The following is a 27529-nucleotide window of genomic DNA, read 5'->3' as shown; positions in this document are numbered from 1 at the left end:
ACATAATTGGACCAAACAAAGCATATTTTGGGAGTTGCCGTATTGGAAGGACAATCTGCTACGACATAATCTAGATGTGATGCACATTGAAAAAAATTACTTTGACAATTTGTTTAACATAGTGATGGATGTTAAGGGTAAGACAAAAGACAATCCAAAAGCTAGAATGGACATAAAGGAATATTGTAGGAGAAAAGAGTTATGGCTGCAGTAATTACAGAATGGTAAAATAGTTAAGCCCAAAGCTAGTTTTTCATTCACATTGGATGAGAAATGTGAAATTATTGAGTGGGTTAAAAATTTGAGGATGCCAGAGGGCTATGCTTCGAATTTAGGAAAGCGGGCAGATATGAATAAAGGAAAATTGATAGGTATGAAAAGTCACGATTGTCTCGCTTTTAGCCATCTACCCGAAAGGATATGAAAACCAATCACAGAGATACGTCTTTTTTTTAAAGATTTGTGTTCTGGAAAGTTGTTGGAGAGTAGTTTAGATAGGATGGAGGAAAATATTCTTGTCACTACTACTAAGTTGGAGAAGATATTTCCATGTGGTTTTTTGATGTGATGGAGCATCTTCCAATTCACCTTGTACAAGAGGCCCACCTCGGAGGTCCGGTTCAAACAAGATGGATGTATCCATTTGAGAGGTATCTATTTGAAATATTCACTAAGTTATATATATTTGCCAAGTCTTTTATATATTAACATATATATACATATATGCATGCAGAAAAATTGGTAGTTCGAAGCAAACGATTAAGCAAAAGGGAAGGATTGAAGGATCATTTGTTCAAGGTCATATTGGGAGAGAAACATGTGATTTTTATTCTTATTACTTTGGTCATGATGTGTCATGTAGGAGAAACAGGCCCAATCGCAATGATGAAGGCGATATTGATCCTTTATTTCCACCAATATCAATTTTTAATCAAAATGGTCGAGGATCTAAAAAGCGTAGAAAGCGAGGCTTTACTGATATGGAAATGCAATCAGTTGTGGCACATATTTTGCTTAATTGTCCAGAGATTCAATCATATGTCAAGTAAGTGTTAAAAATATGTTATTAAATTACATACTACTAAGTGATCATTAACTAACTCAATACTTGAATGTAAAATGATCAGCTTGTTCGTAAACACATGGGGTAATGAAGCCATCTATACAGAATTTTCCAAATGGCTGAGGAACTATGTAAGTGTACAATCACTAAGTATTTAATAATATATTCATGTTATACTAAATTATATTACTTGAAATAACAATCGCGTAGGTTTACGATGAATACTCAAGTGTCCAACATTTGCAATTAGTGAAAGAAGTAGCCCTTGGACCTCAATCTGAAGTACTGGCAATGAATAAGTATTGTGTTAATAGTTTTAAGTTTCAAACTGAAGAAGTATCTAGGAACAAGAAAACAAATAATAGCGGTGTCTATATACAAGGTGATGTTGATGGTACTGGTCAAACTATTGAATATTATGGTGTCATTCAAGAGATTATTGAAGTGAGGTATTTAGGTTGGCCTAATAAGAAGATTGTATTGTTTCGGTGTGAGTGGTTTGACCTATCACATAGAGGCACAAAGGTGGACCATCAACATAATATAATTGAAGTTAAGCACACCAGAAAATACAGAAGTTATGATCATTTTATTATTGCACAACCTGCTAAACAAATGTATTACACTTCATATCCATTGCGTAGAGACAAAGCTGATTGGTGGGTTGTTATAAAAAGTAAGCTTGTGGGAAGAATTGAAATTGACAATGTCTTAGATGTGGCGTATCAAAATGATGTTGCAATTGTTCAACAACAAGTTGATATTGAATTGGAAACCACACTACAACATCCTCAACACATATTAGAAGAAGTATCTGATGATGAGATATTGAATGTTGACGAAGAAATATCCGAGAATGAGGAAAATGAATCATTTGATGACGAAGAATGGGATGATAATGAAAATGAAACAACTGAGGAGGAAGAATGGGAGAATGATGGAATTGAAACAAGCGAGGAGGAATAGTGTAGAATGAAAGCTAGCTAGTACATATGTAAGTGTATTTTACTAATTTTATTTAATTTATGATTTTTATATATATTATACATGTAAATTTGCATACAGATGTCATCAGGCGGTGACGGTGATAGATATCGCGAGCATCTTGGAGTTGGCCAGACTAAACAGGCTAAAAAGAAAAAGTCTAGGAGATCGATAGATCCTAAGGATATTGCAGGATCTATTTCTTCTGCGCCAGAGCGCATCAGCCATAATACTCATTTATTTGCTGTTCCGTTTGGTACGACGGATCCTCGGTAATATTATCCTAATTATCGTCGACCAGTCGGTGCTTCATCTACTTCACAGACATTGCCTTCACGACGCTACGAGGACCTACCTTTACAGGCTATTCGTCGAGCACGACCCTTATCGGCAGGTACTCCATCTCCCACAGGTACATCTCCTCAGTTATCTGCCATGAGGCTTGGAGATTCTAGTAGCGAGCAGTCAGATGCTATGGCCGGTACGCCTCCATTGACTCAGCGTTTTGTGCATCCTGATGTATCACCCTCGTCTACAGCTGCACCTAGTGCTACACCACATGATACGATGTCTGCTCTAGCTCTTGGCCAGAAGGACAGACTTGGTAGAGTCATGATTGAGCCGGATGGATCATCGTAAGTTTGTTTTGTTATCTATTTGTTACTTTATTTTATTTATTTCTTATACTTTAATATATTATTCATGAACTAACATATTTATTATGTGTTTTGCAGGTGGCATCCTGCAAAGGATGCTGCCCGGGCTTTAAAAGAGTGTGTTAGAAAACTCTATACATAAGCTTATCACTCTTGGAGCGAGATTCCAAACAGTATACGCCAGGCGATGTTTAATAACTTTAAGGTATATATTTTTTAGTTAAGTTTAGTATACTTTACTTTTTTTTACTATCGATTTAATTAACGTTATTCAATTTTTTTCAGACTATGTGTACTTGGGAGTCGAGGTACAATTTGGTCATTGGGACCACATTTGAGAGGAAGGCATCCACCAGACTGTCTAACTGGCTAAAGAGCGTTCGGGATAGTGGTGAACGTCCCAGTTGGATGTTGCCTTATGTTTTTGCTGAATTGGGTCAGTATTGGAAAACAGACAAGTTTAAGGCAATATCAGATCAAGCCAAAATGGCTAGATGCAGTCTTAAAGGTGGCTCGTTGCACACCGGAGGTGCAAAGACGGTTGGAACAATTGCACGAGAGATGGTAAGTTCTAATTCAAACTTTTAAATAAATAATTAGTTGATACATATATATCGTTATAAATTTCAGTTTTTATTTATAGGAAAAAGAATTGGGACGCACTCCCATTGAACCAGAGGTTTTCAAAAAGACTCATGTCAGGAAGAAAGAAAATAAGTCAGATCCGGATGTGTGGGTGGAGGAAAGGGCCGAACGAACTTTTGTAAGTTATTTAATATGAAAAATATATATCAATAGTGAATATATTTATGATATGTATATATATTGATGTTAATATTTATATTTAATATGCAGAATGACTTTCATAAGTACGTCACTGAGAATCTAGATAGTTCGGTTCAATTGACACCTGAACTGTCCACTCAGATTTGGAAAGAAAAAGTGGTAGGGGGGACACACAAGGGTAGATGCTATGGTCTAGGCTCTCGCAACGATGTTAGACGCCTTCAGTTAGGCTTAGAAGGTATTGGATCGTCACGTCAAGCTGAGGCACTTGACGGTGTTCAGATTGCTGCTATGTCAGATCAAATAACTAAACTTACAGCGGCACTAGCAGAGTCAGAGCGGAAAAGAGTAGCTGAACGACAAAGCATGAGTGAGACCGTTCAGCAAATCAAAGAACAAGTGATGAACCTCGCTCGTCGACCTACTACTTCGGCTCCCGATGACATCGACGACGAGAGTGATGAGGATGATTATGTAGATCTCACTCCCTAGTTTAGATATCTGGACATTTATGAACTTTTTGAAATTTTAAAACGAATTTTAAAAGACTTTATAAGTCTTTAATTTATGATTTAAATACTTTTGAATGTTATTTTTAGTTTGTTATTTTATGTTTTGTTTAGACTGTTTATAGTTGTGTGTGTTTGATTGGGCTGAATAGTATATAATTGAATTGAATTGAATTTCCAGGTGGGCAGCAGAAGCTGAGATCTGCTACTGTAAAAAATATTGCAGAAAAAGCGACGGACAGCGTGGTTTAGTCCGTCGCTTTTTTGAGTTTTAATTTTTTTAAAAACCCAGAAAAGCGACGGACAGCGTGGTTTTTTCCGTCGCTTTTTTAGGTTTTTTAAAATTTTTTCCATAAAAGCGACGGACAGCGTGGATTTTTCCGTCGCTTTTTTGGGTTTTTAAAAATAAAATTTCCAGAAAAGCGACAGACAATGTCCTTTTATCCGTCGCTTTTCTGGAATTTTCAAAAAATAAATTTCCAGAAAAGCGACAGACTGCGTCGCCCTTTAGAAATTTTTTAAAAATGAAAATTAAAATAAAGCGACGAACTCCGTCGCTTTTTTAAAAAAATTCAAAAAAAAAATAGTCGAAAAGCGACTCAGTCCATCGCTAAAAGAGACGCAGTCCGTCTCTAAAAGAGACGCAGTCCGTCTCTAAAAGCGACGCAGTCCGTCGCTTTCTTAGCGAAACGACGTTGTCCGTCGCTTTTTGAAAAGCGACGAGCTAAAAAGTGACGGAAGTGACTGCGTCGCTTTTCCGTCAATTTTGACCAAAAAAGCGACGCAGTCCGTCGCTTTTGGCCGTCGTTTTTTGACAATTTTTTAGTAGTGCGACATTATATATATAATTTTAAAATTTTATTTTGTACATAAAAATATTTACTTTGATATAATTTTTAAATATTTCTTATACTTCTCATAGTTTTTATCTTTTAATATATTATTTCAAGTTTGAATCTTAGAATTATGAATGGGCCAATAAAGATTATAGTCCACAGATGTTGGTAATTATAATAAAGCTTAAATCAAAATCAAATTAATACTAATGCAAAAATAAAATCAATTCAACACAAAGAATAACAATAATATTGAATATTTGTTCTTCAGTTTTACATTGGTTTAGACAATTAAAATACATAATCTAATTTTAATTTCCTTTAATATTTAGTCATGTAACTAATTTATTAAGCTTAATTTTAGCATGATTTAGTACTTTTAAATTATGATCATTTTCATTATGACTTGTTAATTTGCAATATTTGTTTTACACGATTTCATTATTATTATTTTTGTTGGATATTTTAGTGTCATTAATCATATCATATTGTGTTATATCTTTAAGAAACATCTTAGATAGTTGTATTTTGGTAGGACTAAAGAAATATTTGAAGTACAAGTAAATTATATGTTTGTATGAATACTTTACCGGAAAAACCCGAAACAACCTGAAAAACCCGAAAAAACCCGAGGTTGAAAAATCCGAGTTTTATTGGTTTGGTTTATAAATTTAAAAATCCGACACAAATGATTTGGTTTGATATTTGAAAAACCCGAACCAACCCGGCTATGTACACCCCTACCTTCAATTATATATAAAAACAAGTCCAACTATATATGGCATCACATTGGACTGTATTTGAACCTTTTTATTGTTGCTCAAATATGTGGAAAAATTATCGAACTAGTCGAAATAGCAACTTATTTATAGAAAATAGCTATAGTCTAAAAGTATTATAAAAAAAAAAGAGTTTGTATTTGTATCCAACAAAGAGAGGATGAATACAGTGTATTCGTTGTATTTCGAATACAATTGATACACAATAAATAAATAATACAATGTAAAATAAATACAAATTACAATACGTAGTATTTCGAACACAATTGATATAAAATAAATACAGTATACAATGCAAAATAAATACAAAATACAATCCTCTCTTCTCCCTCTCTCGATCTCGCTCGCCTCTCTCCTCTTAATATGTATTCATTTTGATACAAATCAGTTTGTATTTATATTTTTTTCCTCCAAAATTCGCAAAAAAATACACACTCTCTCTCCCATATCTCGCTTGCCTCTCTTCTTCCTTATCCGTAACAATTTATTATTATTCGCAATTAAGCAAATTTTAAAGGAAGTGACATATATGAGCTCAACTTTTAATTGATGATATAGATAAGTCATTTCTAATAATTCAATGACATAATTAAGCATATTTCTCTTATTGTGTTATGACACAAAAATTCATATTGACAAATTGTTTTAAATTACGATGATCTAATGTACTTCAATGAATAAAATCACAATGTATTAAGATAAATATTTTTTAATATATTGTCTGTGCATACATTCGGTGCTCATGATCATCATATATCATCATTATATTAAAAGTGGAACTTTCCAGGTCTATAGTTGAATTACCATTATACTCTGTTGAAGTTTACTTTTAGTTACTGCAGTAATTTTTAGCAAAATAAGTTAATTAGTTTAAGATGAATTTGAATTTTGAATTTTAGTTAGGTTGTTTGACTTGTTAAGATATTTTAGTTTGTTTTAAATTTCAAATTATGCAATTTAAAGCTCCTCAATGCTTAATAAAATCATTGAAAGTCATTTCAATCCATTGAGAGACATTTTAAAAAACACCAATAGTGGTATCAAGAGATTCATTGATCTTAAGGGATCTGTGAAATCTTCCAAAGAACTATCATACATTTTCAACCCACAAGGGCCAACTTTTTAACCCATCAGGGCTACCCATTTTAACCCATCAAGACTACCTTTTCAACCCGTGCCTTTTTTAACACACATGCTTTTCTAAATCATTTTTTTAACTAAAATAATGGCAAACAACAGTCTCTCTTTGAATGCTCCAAAAATTTTCACTGGTGAAAACTATCAGATTTGATCATTGAAAATGAAATCAATCTTGAAGCCTATGATCTATGGGAAGTTGTAATGGAAGATATACCCTTACAACCTCTCCCTGCAAATCCCACTCTTGCTCAAATTAAATCTCATTCGGATGAAAAAATCAAAAAATTCAAAGCCAAAACTGTAATTCAAAATTCAGTTGTGGATTCGATTTTTTCTAAAATCATTGCTTGTGAGACGGCAAAAGAATCTTGGAAAAAATTAAAAAAAGAATATCAAGGAAGTGACCGAGTCAGGCAAATGCAAATTTTGAATTTGAAAAGAAATTTTGAATCTCTTAGGATGCAAGAGGATGAAACTATTGTTAAGTATTTTGACAAGATTTCTTTTATTGTTAATAAAACCAGGTTGCTTGGCGAGGATTTCAAAGATGACAGAATAGTAGAAAAAATTCTTGTGACAATTCTAGAGAGATTCGAATCTAAAATTTCATCTCTGTAAGAGTCTAAAGATCCCTCTACTATTTCTGTTGAAGAACTAATTAGTTCTCTTCAAGCACAAGAGCAGAGAAGAGCCCTCAGGCAAGATAATGTTACTAAGGGTGCATTTTATGCACAAAACAAAAAAAGAAAAAAAGTAAGGACCCTCTTTGCAAATACTGCAAAAGAAAAACACACTTGGAAAAAATTTGTTGGTGGAGACCTGATGCAATATGTGGAAATTGCAAACAAGCCGGTCATGTTACAAAAGTATGCAAGCTAAAGAACAATCTTCAAGCACAAGTTGTAGAAGCAGAAATCGAGGAGGAGCAACTTTTTTAAATTGCAGTATCTAAACAAAATGAGGAGTGTTGAAGTTTGCTTTTAGTTACTGCAGTAGTTTTTAGCAAAATAAGTTAATTAGTTTAAGATGAATTTGAAATTTGAATTTTAGTTAGGTTGTTTGAATTGTTGATATATTTTAGGTTGTTTTAAATTTCAAATTATGCAGATTATATTTTTATGTTGGCTATTTAAAACCCCTCAATATTTAATAAAATTTTTGAAAGTCATTTCAATCCATTGAGAGACAACAATTTCAATCATTTTGTGCTGCCCCATCTTTTAAAAAACACAAACAACTTTAAGCTTCTTCTTTTTCAGAGTCAGAAATTAAGGCTTATTTTGGGTTTTTGTCTTGTTAATGGAGTGAAAACTTATTTCCTACTCCCTCCGTCCAACAATAGTTTTCCACTATACTATTTTGAGATGTTCAACAATACTAGTCCACTTTAGAAAATCAATGGATAATTTATACTCAGTTCCTAATTAACCTTATCATTAATTATAATTATTTCCTTATTACATTTTTGCAAGACATTATATTTATTATATATATTAAAAAAGTAATCTAATAAAATTACTCTTCTATTTGTAGTTTCTTACGACGTGTGCAAAGTCAATAATGGATAAAATTAATCATTTATGTTATTGCACATTCTGTATATTTATTATTTTCCAAAAAGTTTAAATAATAAAAAGAAGAGATTCACTAATTTTGCATAATCACATCATCATGGTTTAAAACTTCTGACTATATTTGGAGTTAACCAATGTTTTTCTTAAACGGAAAAATTGGGCTTATTTGTCTCTCAGTATGTGAAATTTATACATGCTACTAGATACAAAATCCCGGGCTATATATTATTTTATTTTATTTTATTTATGTGACACTGAAAAAAATAGAAGAGTTAACAAAATTTTATATCGTTTTTCGTTAATTATTTATATAATAATTTTAACGTACTTTTCAAATAATATCTATGGCCTTGCAAAAATATTTTGATATTCAAAGACTTGAAAAATAATTATTTTCTTATTTACACTTTGTTTTGGGATGAAATGTTTAAGTAGCAAGGAAAGAGTATTGAAAGAATACAAAATACTACTCCTTCCTTCCACTTTTAATTGTCATGATTTTCTTTTTGCAGAGTCAAACTATAAGAACTTTGACTAACATTTTACGATATATTTTTTCATCATATTAATATGCAAAAAATTACAATTTATAGTACTTTTCGTATAATTTCTGAATATCTTAATTTTTTATTTAAAATATCAAATTAATGTAATGTAATCTAATGTAACTATTAAAATTAATCAAATTAACTTTCGAAAAGCGTAATATAACAATTAAAAATAGACGAAAGGAGTACCACAATAAGCTTTCACATGTTTCAACTAAATATTTTACGTCAAACAATAGTAAAAATTGCAGTAATGTAATTAGACCACGTGCCATTAAGCCCCTTTTTCATATATTTAAAACACACTCAAAGTTGGACATATTTACTAAAGGTACATACACTTATGATGAGGAAAAAATAAAATGAAGGACAAAATGAATCTTAAAGTAGTGGATACATTTGCAATAATGGAAAGACAATTCAAACAATAGTCCAAGTTTTCCTTCATGATGTACAACACTAAAAAGCATGAATTTTTCTGAACGGCCATAATTGCCCTCATGATTGGCAAGCATGTTGACCATGAGGAATGTGTTTATTGACACTTATATATTAGTAGTAGATATGATCTTATTATGGTTATATCGAGTGGTGAAATCAAAATTTTTACTAACTAGATTCTCTATATAAGATGGAGCCGAGTTGAACTAACTTGAAGCAAATAACGTTATGTCAAATATGAAGCTACTTAAATAAGGTATAAACATGCTAATCAGAGAGTTATGAGAAGAAAATAAAGCCCAGCAATGAAACTAGATCGATCCATTTTTAAAAAATAATAATGAGAGGACTCAAAACGTGGTCTTAAAAAAGTGAAAAACAATAGTGTAGCAAACATACTGGCATAAAATTTTTTGTTTATACAATTTATTCCTAAGGCACTACTTCTTTGCACCGGCACTGGAGGACTCGGGCTTTTTGAGTAGAGAAAATTTCATATATGGCAAACAGATTTGATGAAATAACTCTCTATAGGTATAGTTTATATAATTACATTTCATAGGTATAGTTTTGTTTGCTATGAATCATTAATTTTGTATATAACGGTTTTTTTGTTTATAATTCATACAATATTTTATTTTTTTGATGAATGGATACATGAGTGCTAAATATTGAAACAAAATATTTACATAATCACATGATTCAAGCCAATCATCCAAAATCAAATATTTCTCTAAAAAAGTTCTATAGCGATAGAAATAACATAACAACTGGTTTTCTCAAGCGACTGAAGCATACGATTAATCAATATTCTTGTATATTTAACGTCAGGTTAGCGTTTCTTTAAAAGAAACTTCATGTTTTGAACGTCAAGAAAGTATACAATTAATTAGTATAGTACATAGTTGAAATTTTGAAAAATGAATTTTTTTTTTCATTCTAATGGTTCACAATAATTTTTTTTTACACAAGATTAGAGAAATTGTATATAAATAATTCTATTCTAATTTTTTGTTTGAAAAATTAAATGACACGATTTATATATATGAAGTGTATATGATTCGACAACAAGGGTGTGCTTTAATTTGTTTTTTTTTTTTTGTAATTTTACCGTATAAATTTTTTATACTATGTATATGTGTAATGTAAGTAACTGTATAAAATTCTTATACTATGTATATGTGTAAGTAATTGTATAAAATTACTATGTCAATTGTATATAATGTAAGGTTTATATATTGTTTAATTCATACTATTGTATATAACTAACAAAATATACAAATATCTGTATACAACTGTGATTTAAGCAGAAAATATACATATACTTCAAGCAAGTCTGTATATAACTAAAAAAAATACAAATATCTATATACAATTGTGCTTTAAGCAGAAAATATACATATACTTCATGTAATTTTGTATATAGCTAACAAAATATACAAATATCTACATACGATTGTGATTTAAGCAAATACCTGATGTTCTTCGTATTTGTCCTGAACTAATGAAGCAGACACAACCTCCTCAGAATCATTGTCTTTAACTTTCCTCTTACTTCCTCCTTCAACAATTTTAATGTCGCTTGCCTTGACATTGTTAATGACTTCCTGGAGTGCAATTGGGTCTTTTTTTGTGGATCTCAATTCTTCAATAGATTTTTCCTTTAGAATTTGTTTAGATTTTGCCATAGATCCTGCATTGACTCCAAAAATTTGAGTTAAATCGAGTGAAAATGAAGGTCAATTATTAATAACTTTGGCATGCAATGGTGTACCTCTCGTAATCCTCTTATATGGAGTCGAATCATCCATTTTGTTTTCTGAAAAACTGATAATTTGTCAAGTAATGAGAAAATTTTGAGAAAAAACTATCCAAAAACTAACAAGCATAATACATATACAATTGAAAAAAGGAAAAAAAAGAGTTCACCCACAATTTAGGCGGTTATCTGCAAAAAGTAAAAACATGATTGGAGGAAGAAAGTGAAATTCGAATTACAAATTGGAAGTGGAAGGGTGATTTTAGGAGAAAATAGGGAATGGGGAGAGGAGAGATAAATTTGATTTTGTATTAAATCATATACAAAGGCCAATGAAGACTTTGTTGGTTCGGTATACAGAGTGATGGTGGGTTCCATTTTTAATGTTAAAAAAACTAAAATTATATTTAACGGCAGTAAATAAATTAAACTATACCCTCATTGACTAATAACCTAGCAATGTTTGCCAGCTCGCATAATTTTTTCTAAAAGTATACACAATTGACCACCATCCTTAGTAGCAAAAAGTGGTTGCTTTTGTTTCGTTGCATCGATTAATAAACTTTGTCAATTCTTGGCCACACAAAAGAACAATGCAGAATAATGAGACAAAGGGTTTGACCTACATCATTTTCATATTTGACATTGCAAAAAATCCCGAAAATGCAACAAAAGAACTTAGTATACCTTGTATACTAATATATTTGACGTTTGTATGTGCATCGAGTTTTTAAAGTTTTACTTGTATGCCTTATTAGTTAGCAAAGGAAAAAACTAATCAATAAGAACATGACGAATAAGAGTTGAGGAGGAAACATCACATGATTGTTCAAGGAAATACGTTCACGAGAGTCTTAACTTAAGAGAAATGTTATATCAAATACTGATACTTGTGGAATCACGTAAAACACTTTGGCACATTAGCTTATCATATAAATTGTAAGTAGACTATTACTAAAACTAAAAATGACCAGTGAACCCCGAACTCTGAACATCGATTGTCCTTTATGACGTCAATTAGTCAGACACATTAAAGGATGGTGCAATAGATGATCTGACAAAACACATCTATATATAAAGAGTTATTTTAATTTAGTGTAAGGTTGCTTCTGTGTGGCAATGATAGATAGTGATTCCACAAATCACATTGACACAAACACTCACCCAATCTGCTTTGTGTTCTTTCATGGTTTCACAACTCTCTTCCCCATAAACGAAATTAGTTGTTACTCCCCATAGACGCTGTTGAGAGGCTTTTACATGTAGACTCGGAATTCATTTCTTCTTATGTTAGCCTTTGAAAATATTTTCTTTTTGTGTCATATTTCAACTGAGAAAATGACATAAATAGTCCCTTAACTATAAGTGTAGGTCTAAATTGATCACTTAACTATTCTTTTGTTGGTTTTAGTCCTTCAACTATTCATAAGCTTATCAGATTTGGTCTCTTAACTATACATTTATCGGTTTTAGTTCCTTATCTATACATTTATCATTTTTAGTTCTTTAAGTATTTAAAAACGTATCTTGTTTGATTTCTGCCCATTTTTATACAAATAACATAGGTTTAAATTAATTGAATTCATGTCTCGAGGAATTAAATCCTTTGGCCATTTTTTCAGTTGTTTCTCTCTCCCCGCTACTTTTACTTTTACGATCAAATCTCTTAATTTTCTTTTATATCAAAAATAAAATTAAAAAAAGTCACACTGATTATAAGTTGTTAACCGTCAAAGAAGGGAACACAGTTATTCAAGTCAGTAGCAATAGCTATATGCTTCATTTTATCATCCATTGAATAAAATTAGGACTTATTTCTTCTTTCCTCGTTAATTTTATTTTGAATCGTTGAGGTTATTGTTCTTTCCATAAGAGTAATTTGAAGAAAAAGTAGTGAGGACAGAGAAACAACTTACAAAATAGATTAAAGATTTAATTTCACGAAGAGTTTCTTCAATATAAACCTAAACTATTTGTATTAATAAAAATGGGCAAAGACCAAACCTGATAAGTTTTTGAATACTTAAAGGACTAAAATCGGTAAGTGTATACTTAAGGGACCAAAGTTGATACGTTTTTGAATACTTAAAAGACTAAAACCGATAAGTATATAGTTAAGGGACCAAAGCTGATATGTTTTGGAATACTTAAAAGACTAAATCCAATAAAAGTATAGTTAAGGGGCCATTTTTGACCTACTCATATAGTTAAGGGGCTATTTGTAACGTTTTATCTCTTTCAACTACTCTCTTTGGCTTTCAAAGGATACTATGATTTATATTTACCCAAATTGGGTGTATTGCGGTTTGGAATGAACATATAGACCGGTTCGGCTCCTTCTATGTGAACTACAGGAGAATTTCTCTACAAAAAAGGTGTAAAATGGTCTATTTATTTAAAACAAGTCCAAGATATTGTTACAGCAGAGTAAATTAAATTTCTCCAAAAATATCATTTAGATATTTGAAGTTTAGAAACTATAACATGTTTCAGTTAAATATTTATATTTTATGGAAAAGATATGTATGTTATTGTAATTTACGTGTATCTTGATTTTAAGTTAACTAATGCTTTTTTTTTTCTTTCTGAAATCTATATTTTGGTAAATAACAAAATATTAATAGAATATCATCATTATAAAATAACGACTAAATAAACATATTAATTTGTTTTTAAATAAAGAAAAATGCATAATCTCAGATGATATTAAAAAATCTTGTAATGAAATAAAAAATAAGTTTAAAGAGGACAATAAAGATCTCTATAGATAAACTTAAGATAGGTCATGGTACAAAAAATTCAATTTGAGCTATTTTTTTTTCGACCTTTCAAAAGCTCAATCACCAAATTTATTGATCGATTTTGAGCTAGTTTTTTTTCGAGCTCTAGTATTCTTTTATGAAGTTGCTTGTTTTTCTCTTTTAATCTTCAATCCATCACAAATTTTTACTGTTGAAATGTGTATTACATGTGATGAATTTGGTTAGTTAGAGTTAGTTAGCTTATTTGTTGAATTAGTTAGCTTAACAATTGAGTTAGTTTGCAGGTTAATTAGTGTGATTACTAATCATGTATTGTATATAAATAGGGCATTGTAAATGATGAGAGACTAAGTCGGTTATTTCCATTTCACTATTTCATTCATTCTCTTCTTCTCCTTCTTCCTTTCTTCATTGCTTCTTCTCTACTGCAACTCGTCTGAAACACAGCTAGGAGATCAACTTTTAACATGGTATCAGAGCTTGTAGCAATGGAATCCTAGCTGGTGAATAGAGTTGATACACAATTTTTTTTTTCCCGCCCAAATTGGGGATTGGAATAACAGTTGAATACCGACCTCAACGTTTATCAATCACAATTCTGAAATTGAAGATCTGCAGCTATGGCGAATGGAGCTAGCATATCTGAATCTTCTAGCCAAGAGAGGAATGCACCAGATCCAATGGAGATCGAGAATTCACTGACATTCATCCTCGAAATCCTCTGTATTTGCATCCTTCTGATACTCCAGGTAGTGTTCTAATTCCTCAACAACTTACTGGCATGGAAAACTACACTGGATGGAGTAATTCCATGAAAGTTGCATTGTTAGCGAAGAATAAAATTGGTTTTTATTGATGGAACCTGTCGCAAAGATCATTACAAAGGTGATTTAGCACATGAGTGGAATAGATGTAATGCTTTTGTGTTGTCATGGATAACCAACTCAGTTTCGAAAGAGCTAGCCAATGGGCTCATGTTTTCTTATGATGCACATAGTGTTTGGAAGGATTTAAATGAGAGATTTGATAAGCAAAATTTGACTAGGATTTACCAGGTCCATCGTGAGATTAACACAATGAGTCAAGGTGTGTTCACTGTATCTGAGTATTATTCTAAATTGAGAAATCTCTGGGACGAATATGTGTCTCTAGTTCCCCTACCAGCTTGTGAGTGTGACAAGTATAGAGTGTATGCAGAGCACATGGAAAGGCAGAAACTCATGCAGTTCTTAATGGGACTGAGTGATAGTTTTGCCCCAGTCGCGAAGTCAAATACTTTTGACAATACCTAGTCCTAGTCTTAACCAAGCCTATAACATGATTATGCAGGATGAAAGTCAAAAGGTCCAATCAAGTTTGATTTCCAATTGTGTATTGCCTCTACAAAAGTTGGATGTTCATGACCCTACTGCATTGGCTTCTTTGCATAACAATAGAGTCAGTCAAAATATAGGACTATATTGTGATTATTGCCATCTGAGAAACCACACAAGAGCCAACTGCTACAGGTTGATTGGCTATCCTCCAACTTCAAGTTCACAAGGAAGAAAAGTGTAGATGATAGGGGTGGAAGAGGTCATCATATGGAGCTGAGAGGTTCCCAATCCTTTGGAAATAGAAGACCACAAGCAAATAATGTGAATCATGCTTCCAATCAAGATGAGAATGAACCACCTCCTGATATAGTTCAAACTGTACCATTTTTCACTCATGATCAGTACAACCATTTGTTGAAAATTATTGACAAAGAGTCTGCACCAAAGGAGGCAGTGCCTAACATGGCAGGTATCAATGGTACTCCTTCACATTCAACATATCACATGTTTGTTCTGCTGTAGGTGACGATACATTTCCTTGGATTGTTGACACTGGGCAAACATCATATGGTTTCTAGTTTGGATAGACTACTTAATCCTATTCCAGCACATCCTTCTTTTAACAATGTTTCATTACCTAATGGTCACACTACCTCAGTCATTCACACTGGCTCAGCTAAATTCTTACACAATCATGAAATCTCCCAATGCTCTTTATGTGCCTCAATTTCATATAACCTCTTGTCTGTTTTCTCAGCTAACTAAAGAGTTGAATTGTTGTGTATCTTTTTATCCTCATTTCTGCTTATTTCAGGACCTCTATACTGGCAAGGTGAGAGGGATTGGTAAGGAAAAGGAAGGTCTCTACATACTTCCACACACCACACATCCATCTCTTGCCAATGCCTTCATCTCAGTTCCTCCAACTCTTCAATCAATCTTGCTTCATTCTCTTCAAATTCCTCCTCAAGATCAAACCACACTCCTGCTATCACCACATGGCATCTCAAGCTTGGTCATGCTCCGGCTGGCAGTGCTTAAGAAAGATTGATTCACTAAAATTCAGTTTTCCAGCATCAAGTTTTTGAATCATGTCCTATCTGTCTTCTTGCAAGACACCAGATCTCTTTTCCTTCTAGCATTAAGAAAACTATATTTCCTTTTGAACTTCTTCATATGGATGTTTGGGGACCTTATAAGCAATGCACTTATAATGGTCATAGGTTTTTTCTCACTATTGTTGATGACTATTCTAGAATGACATGGATTTTTCTTCTTGAGATATAAAAGTGAAGTTGTTACTTTTTTCAGCCTTCATTACTTTGGTCAAAACTCAGTTTTCAGCTAATATCAAAACCATTAGATCAGATAATGGCCTTGAGTTTTTTCATAACTAATGTCACACACTATTATCTTCTCTTGGGATTGTACATCAAAGCACTTGTGTGCATACCCCTCAGCAAAATGGCATTGCTGAGAGAAAACACAGACATCTTCTAGAAATGGCGAGAGCCCTTAGATTTCTAGCTCATGTACCTCTGAAATACTGGGGGGAGTGTGTCTTCACTGCTACTTTTCTGATAAACAGACTGCCCTCTACTGTTCTCAATGGAAAGTTACCTTATGAAGTCTTTCATAAACATCCTCCTACCTTGCATCATCTGAGGGTGTTTGGATGTTTATGTTATGCCACTACACCAAATGTCATTGACAAATTTTCCCTAAAGCCATTCCTTCTGTTTTCATGGGCTATTCAGACACACAAAAGGGTTACAAACTCTATAACATTGCAATGGAACATTTTTTGTTAGCAGAGATGTTTTTTTTAAGGAAGACATTTTTCCATTTCAGCATCCCAAAACACATTCCTAACTTCTCTTCCACCTACTCATTCTTCCACATTTCCTAGTCCTCTTTCAGCATTTCCTCATCCTGCAGATGACTCTTTTCCTGTTGTTTCTTCTCCTGCTCCTCCAGCTACTTCTGAGATCACTTCTCCATCTTCTCACATTGACTCATCACCCCTTCTAGCTCCACAGAGAAGGTCTACCAGAGCCCTCAAACCTCCCATTTGGCATACTAATTATGTCACTTCTTCCAAATCTGCTCATCCATTTCCAACTTTATTTTCTATTATAATCTCCTCCTCCTTACAGGTCTTATCTCTCCACTCTCTCCTCCTTCCATGAACCATCTTCTTTTGAACAAGCTTCCAAGGATAGTAATTGGATCCTTGCTATGGACCAGAAAATTCAGGCCCTTAGTGACAACAAGACTTGGGAAATTGTTGACTTACCTTTTGGCAAAACACCTATTGGTTGTAAGTGGGTATACAAGATCAAACTAAAGGCTGATGGAACTGTTGAGAGGTACAAAGTCAGGCTTGTTGCTAAGGGGTTCACACAACAAGCAGGCGTTGACTACCATGACACTTTCTCTCCTGTGGTCAAGATGGTTACTGTGAGGTGTGTTGTGGCACTGGCTGCTCAGTCTAATTGGTGTATTTTTCAGATGGATGCATACAATGCTTTTCTTCAGGGAGATTTATTTGAGGAGGTCTACATGACCTTACCTCCAGGATTTGGCAGCCAGGGGGAGAACAACGTTTGTAGACTGCACAAATCCTTGTATGGGTTGAAACAAGCTAGCAGACAATGGAATCTGAAACTTACCACTGCTCTCACACAATCAGGATTCATCCAAAGTAAACTGGACTACTCACTATTTACTAAGACAACTGATGATGGTGACATTGTGATCATTTTAATATATGTGGATGATCTGTTAATAACTAGAAGCAGTAGAGAACTAATTCAAGAAGCTAAGGATACACTACATCATAACTTCAAGATGAAGGATCTAGGGGAATTGAGGTACTTTCTTGGCATTGAGTTTGCAAGGTCAAAAGATGGAATACTAATGAACCAAAGAAAGTATGCTTTGGAGTTGATATCAAAATGTGGTTTAGCTGGTTCAAAGCCAACAAACACTCCACTTGAACAGAACCAAAAGCTCACAAGCCTGGAATATGCCAATCAGTTCAATATTACTGATGATGTTGAGTTGGAAGACAGGAGGATTTATCAAAGATTAATTGGAAGGTTGTTGTATTTAGCTATGACAAGACCAGACATCTCTTTTGCGGTGCAACACTTGAGTCAGTTCATGCATGCCCCAAAGAAATCACACTATGATGCAACAATACATGTAGTGAAATACATTAAGAGACAACCTGGATTAGGACTATTAATGAGTTGCACAAAGTCAAGGAAGATCAGTGCCTTTTGTGATGCAGATTGGGCATCATGCATACTGTCAAGGAAATCTGTAACAGGGTTTGGTATAAAGATTGGTGAATCACTTGTTTCATGGAAATCAAAGAAGCAAAACACAATCTCAAGATCTTCAGTTGAAGCTGAGTATAGAAGTATGGCGAATATTGTGGCAGAATTGGTGTGGTTGCAGGGATTATTGAAAGAACTGGGAGCACAAGTTGAACTACCTATGGATCTATGCTGTGACAATAAAGCAGCAATGCAGATTGCCTCAAATCCTATGTACCATGAACGAACCAAGCACATCGAAATAGACTGTCACTTCATTAGAGAGAGGCTACAAGAAGGAATGATCAAGACTGAATACATAGCTAGCAGAGAGCAAATGGAAGATGTTTTTACTAAGGCATTGGGGAAGCAATTACATAATGATATGTTGTTCAAGTTGGGGATGTTAGATATATTCCATCACCCAACTTGAGGGGGAGTGTTGAAATGTGTATTACATGTGATGAATTTGGTTAGTTAGAGTTAGTTAGCTTATTTGTTGAATTAGTTAGCTTAACAATTGAGTTAGTTTGCAGGTTAATTAGTGTGATTACTAATCATGTATTGTATATAAATAGGGCATTGTAAATGATGAGAGACTAAGTCGGTTATTTCCATTTCACTGTTTCATTCATTCTCTTCTTCTCCTTCTTCCTTTCTTCATTCCTTCTTCTCTACTGCAACTCGTCTGAAACACAGCTAGGAGATCAACTTTTAACATTTACTTTTCACTATTACTCCTTCATGCTTCAATAATCACTTTCAACTTTATTTCTGTTTAATTCATTTTTTCCCCTCAAGCTCTAGCTTTGTCTCCTCACTTTCATGAAGTTCTTCACGCTTTCTTAGCTCTTCTTCCAACTTATTAATATTTTTTGCTCAATAAAGTTATCATGTATTACAAGTTTCAACATTTTCTCTTCTTGTAACTCTAATAACACTTCATGGACCGCCATAGAAGATAAAATTATGTCCTTCATGAATATTATTGAAAAAATAAATACATGTGTTGATTAAGAGACAGACTTAGCTTTAAATATAAGTATAAGAGAACGCATGCAGACTAATACATACAACATATCACTCAACATAAAACAAATTAAAAAGGAAATCAAAATTAGCCTGTAGTATATTGGCCGAGGAAGAATTCTAGCCTAGGTCTCTAATATATATATATATATATATATACACAGACACACCACATACTTTACTTGAATAACAAATAAATAAATAAATCTAACACTATAATATAGAGAGCCGTTGGGCATGCCCACTAGTCGTTATTGGTTAATAGTCCCCATACGTCTAGTTGTAATTTGTTTTTTTTTTTTAAATAAAAAAATAATTAACTTTAGCGGGTTGATTAGGTAAACGGAATCGGAATAATCCACAGATTCAGTTCTATTCCACATCTCACTATCCACTCAACCTCTATTCCACCTAAACCTTAGGATCAAGATAACCTGAATCTGAATTAGGCCAGGATCGAATCCGACTGAAATGTCCTGTTTCACTTGCCACTCTTATCTTAGACACCAAAAATGTGAAATTTGAAAAATAAATAGTATATTTGGGTTAGAATCTTAACACTCATAAATTTTATTAAAAAACGTGTATGCTGCTTTAATTAATGAGTATTTGATTCTAAGTTAATTAATATGTTTTTTTTTTATCTCAAGTCTAAATTTTGGTGAATAACTAGTAGAATATCATCATTATAAAACAATGACTAAATTAAATAAACATATTAATTAATTTTAAATAAAGAAAAACATGCATATACAATCTCAAACGATATTAGAAAATCTTGCAATGAAATAAAAAACAAGCTTAAAAGAGGATAAACAAAAATCTTTAAAGACAACCTTAAGATATGTCATGATACAAGAAATTCACGTCACACTACTAGTTATAATATTCGCCCATCACACCTTTCAAGAGCTTAATCTCCAAATTTAGTGATTGATTTTGAGCAATTCTTTTTGTTTCGAGCTCTAGTATTCTCTAATAAAGTTGTTCGTTTTCTCTCATTTGGTCTTCAATCAATCACAACATTCTATCCTTTCACCATTACTTTTCCCTGTTTCAATCACTTTGAACTTCATTTCTCTTCCTTTCTCAAGCTCTGGCCTTGTCTCCTCACTTTCATGAAGTGTTTCATGTTTTTTTTTAGCTCTTCTTTCAACTCATTAAGTTTTGGTTACTCAATAAATTTATGTATTATAAGTTTTAACATTTTTTCTTCTTTTAACTCCAATAATTCTACACTGAACGCCATAGAAGATGAAGATATGTACTCCATTAATATTACTGAAAAAATAAATACTAGTATTAATTAAGAGAGAGACTTGGCTTTACAATAAGTATAATAGAATGCATGCAAATTTATACATACAATATCGGTTGGCTGATCATGTCAACCGGATCAGAACAATCCATTAATTTCAATCTATTTTGTATCTCACTGCCCACTCAGCCCCCTATTCCACCTAAACCTCAGGATCAGGACAATCAGGATCCAAGTAGGGCCGGAATCAAATCAGGTTGTTCCACCTGTCACTCTTACACTTTGTTTGGATGGTTGTTACTTATTGCTTCATAATGTTCATATTATATTGTATTGTGTTGTATTTTTTTGTACTATATAAATTGTTTTAATGGATGCAATATTTGAATAAAATGTATCGTTCTCTATCGTTACATAATGTCACACATCTATAATTTGAATCATAAACCTACTAGAAAAGCAGAGTAAGGGGTAGAGCTACTATGAAAATATAAGGTAAAAGATGAAATATAATTATTAAATAATAAATAAAGACAAAAGGAGAACAAAATATTAAGGTAACGATGCGATCACACCAAATCGGTAGTTACACAAAATGGATCTTTTCGTCGTTACCTAACGATGGATTTAAACGATACGATACGATACAATAGAATTTAAGTAACAATCAAAACAAATATTGTATTTAAACTAACAATACAATACAATACATCGGGTAACAACCACCCAAACAAGGTGTTAGCTTAGACACACAAAAAAGTGAAATTTAAAAAACAAAATAGTATTTTTAGGTTAGAATTATAGAACTCATAAATTTTATGAAAAAACATGTGTTGTTGTAATAAACATGTATTTTGATTCTAAGTTAATTAATATCTCTCTTTTTTATTTAATCTAAAGTATAATTTTTTTTTGGTGAAAAAAATAGTTTCATTTCAAAACCAAAGTGATCATTACAAAACTAAATAGGTGCAGACCACCTATTTCTCATACTTGGACAGCCACAACGTCCATACATTTCCTACTAATTGAAGGCAATATCTATAGGCTAACATTCAAATCTATCTCAAACTATTCAATGACTACCTTGACATCCAAAAGGAATAAAAAACTAAGACCAATGTCTGCGCGACTCTATGGAACTCCAACTATCAAAGTAAGAGCCTTCCAACTTGGACGACCTTGAGTTCCCACATGAAGATGATATGCAATTTCCCCTACCTAACTTGTCCACTTGAAGTTGGCCCTGTTCGAACCTGATTTTATTCCTTTCCCTCCATAGCGATGCAACCAGTGTGACAAAACCAGAGCTACCTAGAGCACCCTTTTCAGATGTACCTTTAGCTTTAGTGTTGACCCATTTTAGTTCATTTTTCCCAGTCACCAATGTTTCTGGAGTAGCCTAACTAAATCAGTAAATCTTGTCCAGATTTCCTTTTTGGTAGAGCAATCAATAAACAAATGCTCTACAGTCTCCATTGCATTGTTACAAAATTTCACTCCAGGGGACCTTGGATTCCAATTTTGAGTAGTCTGTCCAGCTGCAGCAAGTCTTTTCCCAAGAAGCTAGCCAACATCTGAATTTTAATCTAGGATGGATGATGGGATGCAAGACAATTCTCTTCCATGGCACCTTTTGGTAAATAGGGAGTAGGCTAATGTACATTTTTTATAGAGAATTTACCATTGTGGACCATCAGTGCTAACCTTCTCCTTAGATCACCTTGTAACTGTTGTTCATTCAGGATAATTTTTCAAACCTCAACAATCTTTCTCAATGGTAGCATTCATTGGGATAGAACATAGTTCCACAGATTGCCCTTTCATATAATAAACCTGCAACCATTTTACCCACAATCTTTTTCTCTTTTGTTACTACGCACAATAGCTTTAGGATGGCTGCTTGATTCCAAAGTGTCATATTTATTATGTTCTAGCCACCTGCAGCTTGAGGAGTACACAACTTTGCCCAGAATATTAAAGCTTTCTTGGAACTCAGAGTATTACCTTTCCACAAGTAGGTTCTACAAATACTTTCTATCATTTTCAATATTTTTTTTAGGCAACTGAAAAATCTGGCCTCAATAGGTTTAAATGCCAAAAAAAACTGATTTAATTAGTTGGGTCCTTCAAGCATAGGACAATAATTTAGGTGACCAACACATGATTTGCAGTTATCTTTTCAACTATTGGTAAGCACTGTGCCACAATGAATTTCTTGGAGGATAAAGGAATCCCCAAATATTTAAATGGTAGCTCACCTTCTTGATAACCAAGATAGTCTAGGATTTCCTGTCTCAGCCTAGGTTCCACCCCAGTCATATAGATACAACTCTTATCTGTGTTAGCCCGCAACATTAGAAAACCTGATTAAGGCCTCATGCACCATTTGAATAGACTCTACCTCAGCCTTACAGAAGAGCAATATGTCATCTGCAAAACAAACATGAGTTACACCCATCCTTTTACATCTGGGATGGTACTAGAATTCAATACTCTTATCCAATTGATTGAGTTCTCTTTGGAGGTATTCCATGACAAGCACAAAAAGGTAAGGAGATATAGGTCCCCTTGCCTTTTGCCTTTCTTCCCATCACAAAATGTTGTGAGTCCTCCAAACAAGATTAAAGAGTATGATATCATCACGACCCAAGATAGCCCTAAGCGTAACATGGCGTATAAGACCCTGAGAGGCCCCATACAAGCCACTTAGCGTTCATCATACAAGATAATAGAATATAAGAGATTTAAAAGACAGTTTCAACATATAAGAGTTTTATAAAGAGAAGCGGAAGTGTAAACATCGTCTCAAAGCCATCTAGTACATAAGAAATTATCGGGACGTATCCCGTACATCAAGTTCAAAAGTGAAAGTAAAGACAAAAGGGAAACCAAAGCTCAGTCATCGGAACATGAGGACTCACCAATCTTCAAGCTTCTATGTGAGATCCCTAGCCACTAAAGTGAAAATTTGGAAGGTCGGTCCCTTCATTTGGGGAAATGTAGGAAAGAGTATGTGTTAGTACAAATATGTACTAAGGAAGATAGCCATGCATGAAGCGTAAATATCATGATAAAAGGACATTTTCGTACTATGCAATGACCAAGCTAAAACATGATATAAAAGAGTTAGAAAACATAAGCCATAAAACATGACCAATGTCAGATACTTATGAAGTAACCTTGATCTGTTAATGTGGGAGAATCAACTAGAACCGACATGTAACACCATGTGAGCTATTAACATAGAATTCGGTGTCTCCCACACCGAAAAAGGGTGTCCTACTTACCAAGGTAAGACCATGAACTTCTAGCTTATGTGGATCTACTAGCTAATGTCTATCTAGAAAACCTATGGTGACAGATAGTTTATGGGACATGGGTAATCGCCACTTGTCCACTCGGTGCTAAGCATAACTCCACGGAATGTTTCATTAGTTTTATTCATCTTTCTTTAAGGGACTTGGGTAATTGCCTCTTGTCCTTACATCATATGACATGGATAATCGCCTCTTGTATTTCATTAGAGGTCATGGATATTCACCGCTTGCCTCATTCTTAGAATAGCTCCTTGACTTTGATTCATTTTAGGTGAGAAGACCTTTCAACCTTATAATCCTTTATATGAGAAAACCTTTCACATGCATGCATTAGGTAATTATGAGAGAAATCCTTCACAACAATTAACAATAACAACAACAACAACAACATATATGCTTCATTCTCAAAGAAAATTATATCATATCTCATTAATTTCATAATAACATGCATAATTCCATAAATCACCTTCCATAGTTCAAAACCCACTTTCAATCATCAACTTCTGGAAAACATGGGTTAAGCATGGGTTATGGGGATTCATCTTAAAATGATGGAATATAACTCAATTCATGCATAATAATTCATAACCCAATCAAAAAATCAATATTCAAAGGAACCCATGACATGGAAAAAAAAATCCTAACTCAATTGAGGATTTCTAACTTTGTAAATTGGAGAATTTGGAAACTCCATGGAGGAAAGGGCTGCATGGATGAAACCTATCATACCTAAATGCCAAAATCTTGTCTTCAATGGAGGAATTGGAGACTTGACTTGAAACCCTAGGTTGACTCCTTCTTCTTCAAGCTTTATAGAGAGTGAAATATTTTGGAGAGGAAGCCTTGTTCTTCTTTTTAAAATTTGGGAAAATGATTTCAATTGGGTAATTTTGGGGGTAAAAATACTTATATAGGACTTCTAGGTAAGGGTAAAATGATATAGTATTAATATAGAATAATCTAAAAAATACCCAAAATCCCTTCACGACCCGTCAAGGACTCCACGAATCGTCATGGCAGTCGTGGTCCTTGACCAGTGGCTAGGGGAGAACCCTTGTGGCCCTGACCCTCTTATCAACCACCTTAACGGTCTGTGATGCTCACCACGGGCCGTCTAAGGGTACGTGGGAGGGAAAACTTCTTTGACAGCTTCTGGAAGCTCTTCACTAGCACCATAATGAGTCGTGGTCCCTTTCACGGCCTGTCAAGGGTACGTGAAGGGTCACATGGTCCAGTTTTTGGGCCGGTGACTGCTTGCGTGTCCCCTTTCCTAGCCTTCTTGATTCTGTGGTGTTACAGTATAGGTAACACATGCCATCACCCATTTTATGAATAAGTAGGGAAACCCCAACTCTGCCAAGATTGATTTTAAGAAGCACCATTCAATGGAATCACAAGCCTTTCTTAGGTCTACCTTCATAAACACATCGATGAGATAGCCCTTTCCTAGTGTACCACTTTAGGATTTCATGACTGATCAATAAATTATCTATAATACTCATTCCCTCTATGAAAGCAGACTGTGTAGGAATAGCAATATGGTCAATCACTAGCTTCATTATGTTTGTTAAGATTTTAGTAATGGTCTTATAAAATGTGGTGCAACAAGCTATAGTTCTGTAGTCTTTTACATGGACATGATTAGGGACTTTAGGGTCAAGATTAAGTGCAGTATAACTAAAGGCTTTGAGAATTTTACCCGTGTTAAAAAATCCTGGATACCCTTAACCACATCTGATTTGACTATTGTCCAGTTCTTAACAAAAAATTCTATTGGAAATCCATCAATTCTAGGAGACTTATCAACATGCATACTCTTGATAGCAAGAATGATCTCTTCTTCCGTTACAAGGATCACTAGACTACATTTATTTTCATATTTTAGGCAAGGCCCCTGTCACGACCCAAGCCTAGGGCCTAGACGTGACATGGCGAATGAGGAACCCGAAGGAACCCCAAACAAGCCTCTCAAACTTGTCATCACACTTCATCGGTCGCGGAAGTACATTCAACATTAATTAACGGGAAATAGGGACTAAGGCAAACCATTTCAAAATGACATCATAGAATAAGAGTCAAGCTCGTTTACAAAATACTTGTCCAACTCACACCTCTACATACATAGATAGGACGGGGGCCATGACATATTACCGGCTCCCCTCATAGTTAAAATACAATTGCAAGCTAAAGTCTCAAAACATAGGAGTAAGAAACATAACATAGCCCTCGAATTATTGAGGACTCACCAACAAACTCGGATAAGCGTCGTACTAGCCACGTGAATGGAGAGAAGGATCAAGAGTAGCTCCGGTCCCTACATGGTGACATCATGTAGGCAAAATATGCGTTAGTACTTGGAATGTACTAAGTATGCGTGGTGCAACACAACAATAAACAAGGACACAATCGAAATACAAGAAATAGTTTCATAGGCATTATGAATAACAATATGAGGATGCATGATCAAAGTGAAGTCAAAAATGTTTAAGTAAATTTATACTAATAGTAGATATCATATGTGTATGCATGATCCAACCAATCTATAACCCCAACTTAGGATGGGGGATGCCGTTCACACCCGGACACCCTGGTGGCAAGGTATAAACCCTCACATGGTTGATGTTGGTCACACCCCAAGCATCCTAGGTGGTGAGATATAAACCTCTCACATGGTTGATGTTGGTCACACCCCAAACATCCTAGGTGGTGAGATATAAACCTCTCACATGGTTGATGTTGGTCACACCCCAAACATCCTAGGTGGTGAGATACCTCTCACATGGTCAGATAGGTGGTGAGATATAAACCTCACATGCCGGTTTCCTTTGGTTCCTTCCCCCCGGACCGGGCATGGTCATGCAACACTTTATATAGGAAATTCTCATTAGGCTCTAATGCAATCTCACGTATGGAATGAACATATACACAAGCTTAGTTTGTCATCAACACATCTTTGAAGTTCCATACATCTCATAACTCAAGCTTTAAAACATCAATTTATCAATTCTCCATAGTTGGACATTTTGTCAAACACCTTGAAGGCATGTAATGAAATCAAAGAGCATGGAAATTAGGGTAGTAATTATGCAACCAAAACAGTGAACAACCTACAACAACACCTTTACATTCATAACATGATCACATTATCTTCATTGGATTCTCATTCATATAATGTCATGATAACACTCCAATTTCTCATACTATGCCTTTAAGGCCATAAGCCTCACATACCAATACACCAACAATACACCATAAAATAAGCATGGGTAATGACATACTTCAACAATCTAAAGACCTTTAAACAAGTTTGATTCATATACATTCATTATCTAGCAACCACTTCATAAAGGCATAAACTAGGAATAGAGAGAAATCATGGGTTCATGGAGTATTTTCATCTTAAATCGTCAATACAACAACAATATAACCATAAAGTGCCATTAGAA

Source organism: Solanum verrucosum, unplaced genomic scaffold (assembly GCF_900185275.1).
Source record: "Solanum verrucosum unplaced genomic scaffold, falcon-dt-bn FXZP01000074.1, whole genome shotgun sequence".
Taxonomy (NCBI): Eukaryota; Viridiplantae; Streptophyta; class Magnoliopsida; order Solanales; family Solanaceae; genus Solanum; species Solanum verrucosum.
The sequence above is the reverse complement of the archived record's forward strand: the minus strand, read 5'-3'. Positions refer to the sequence as shown.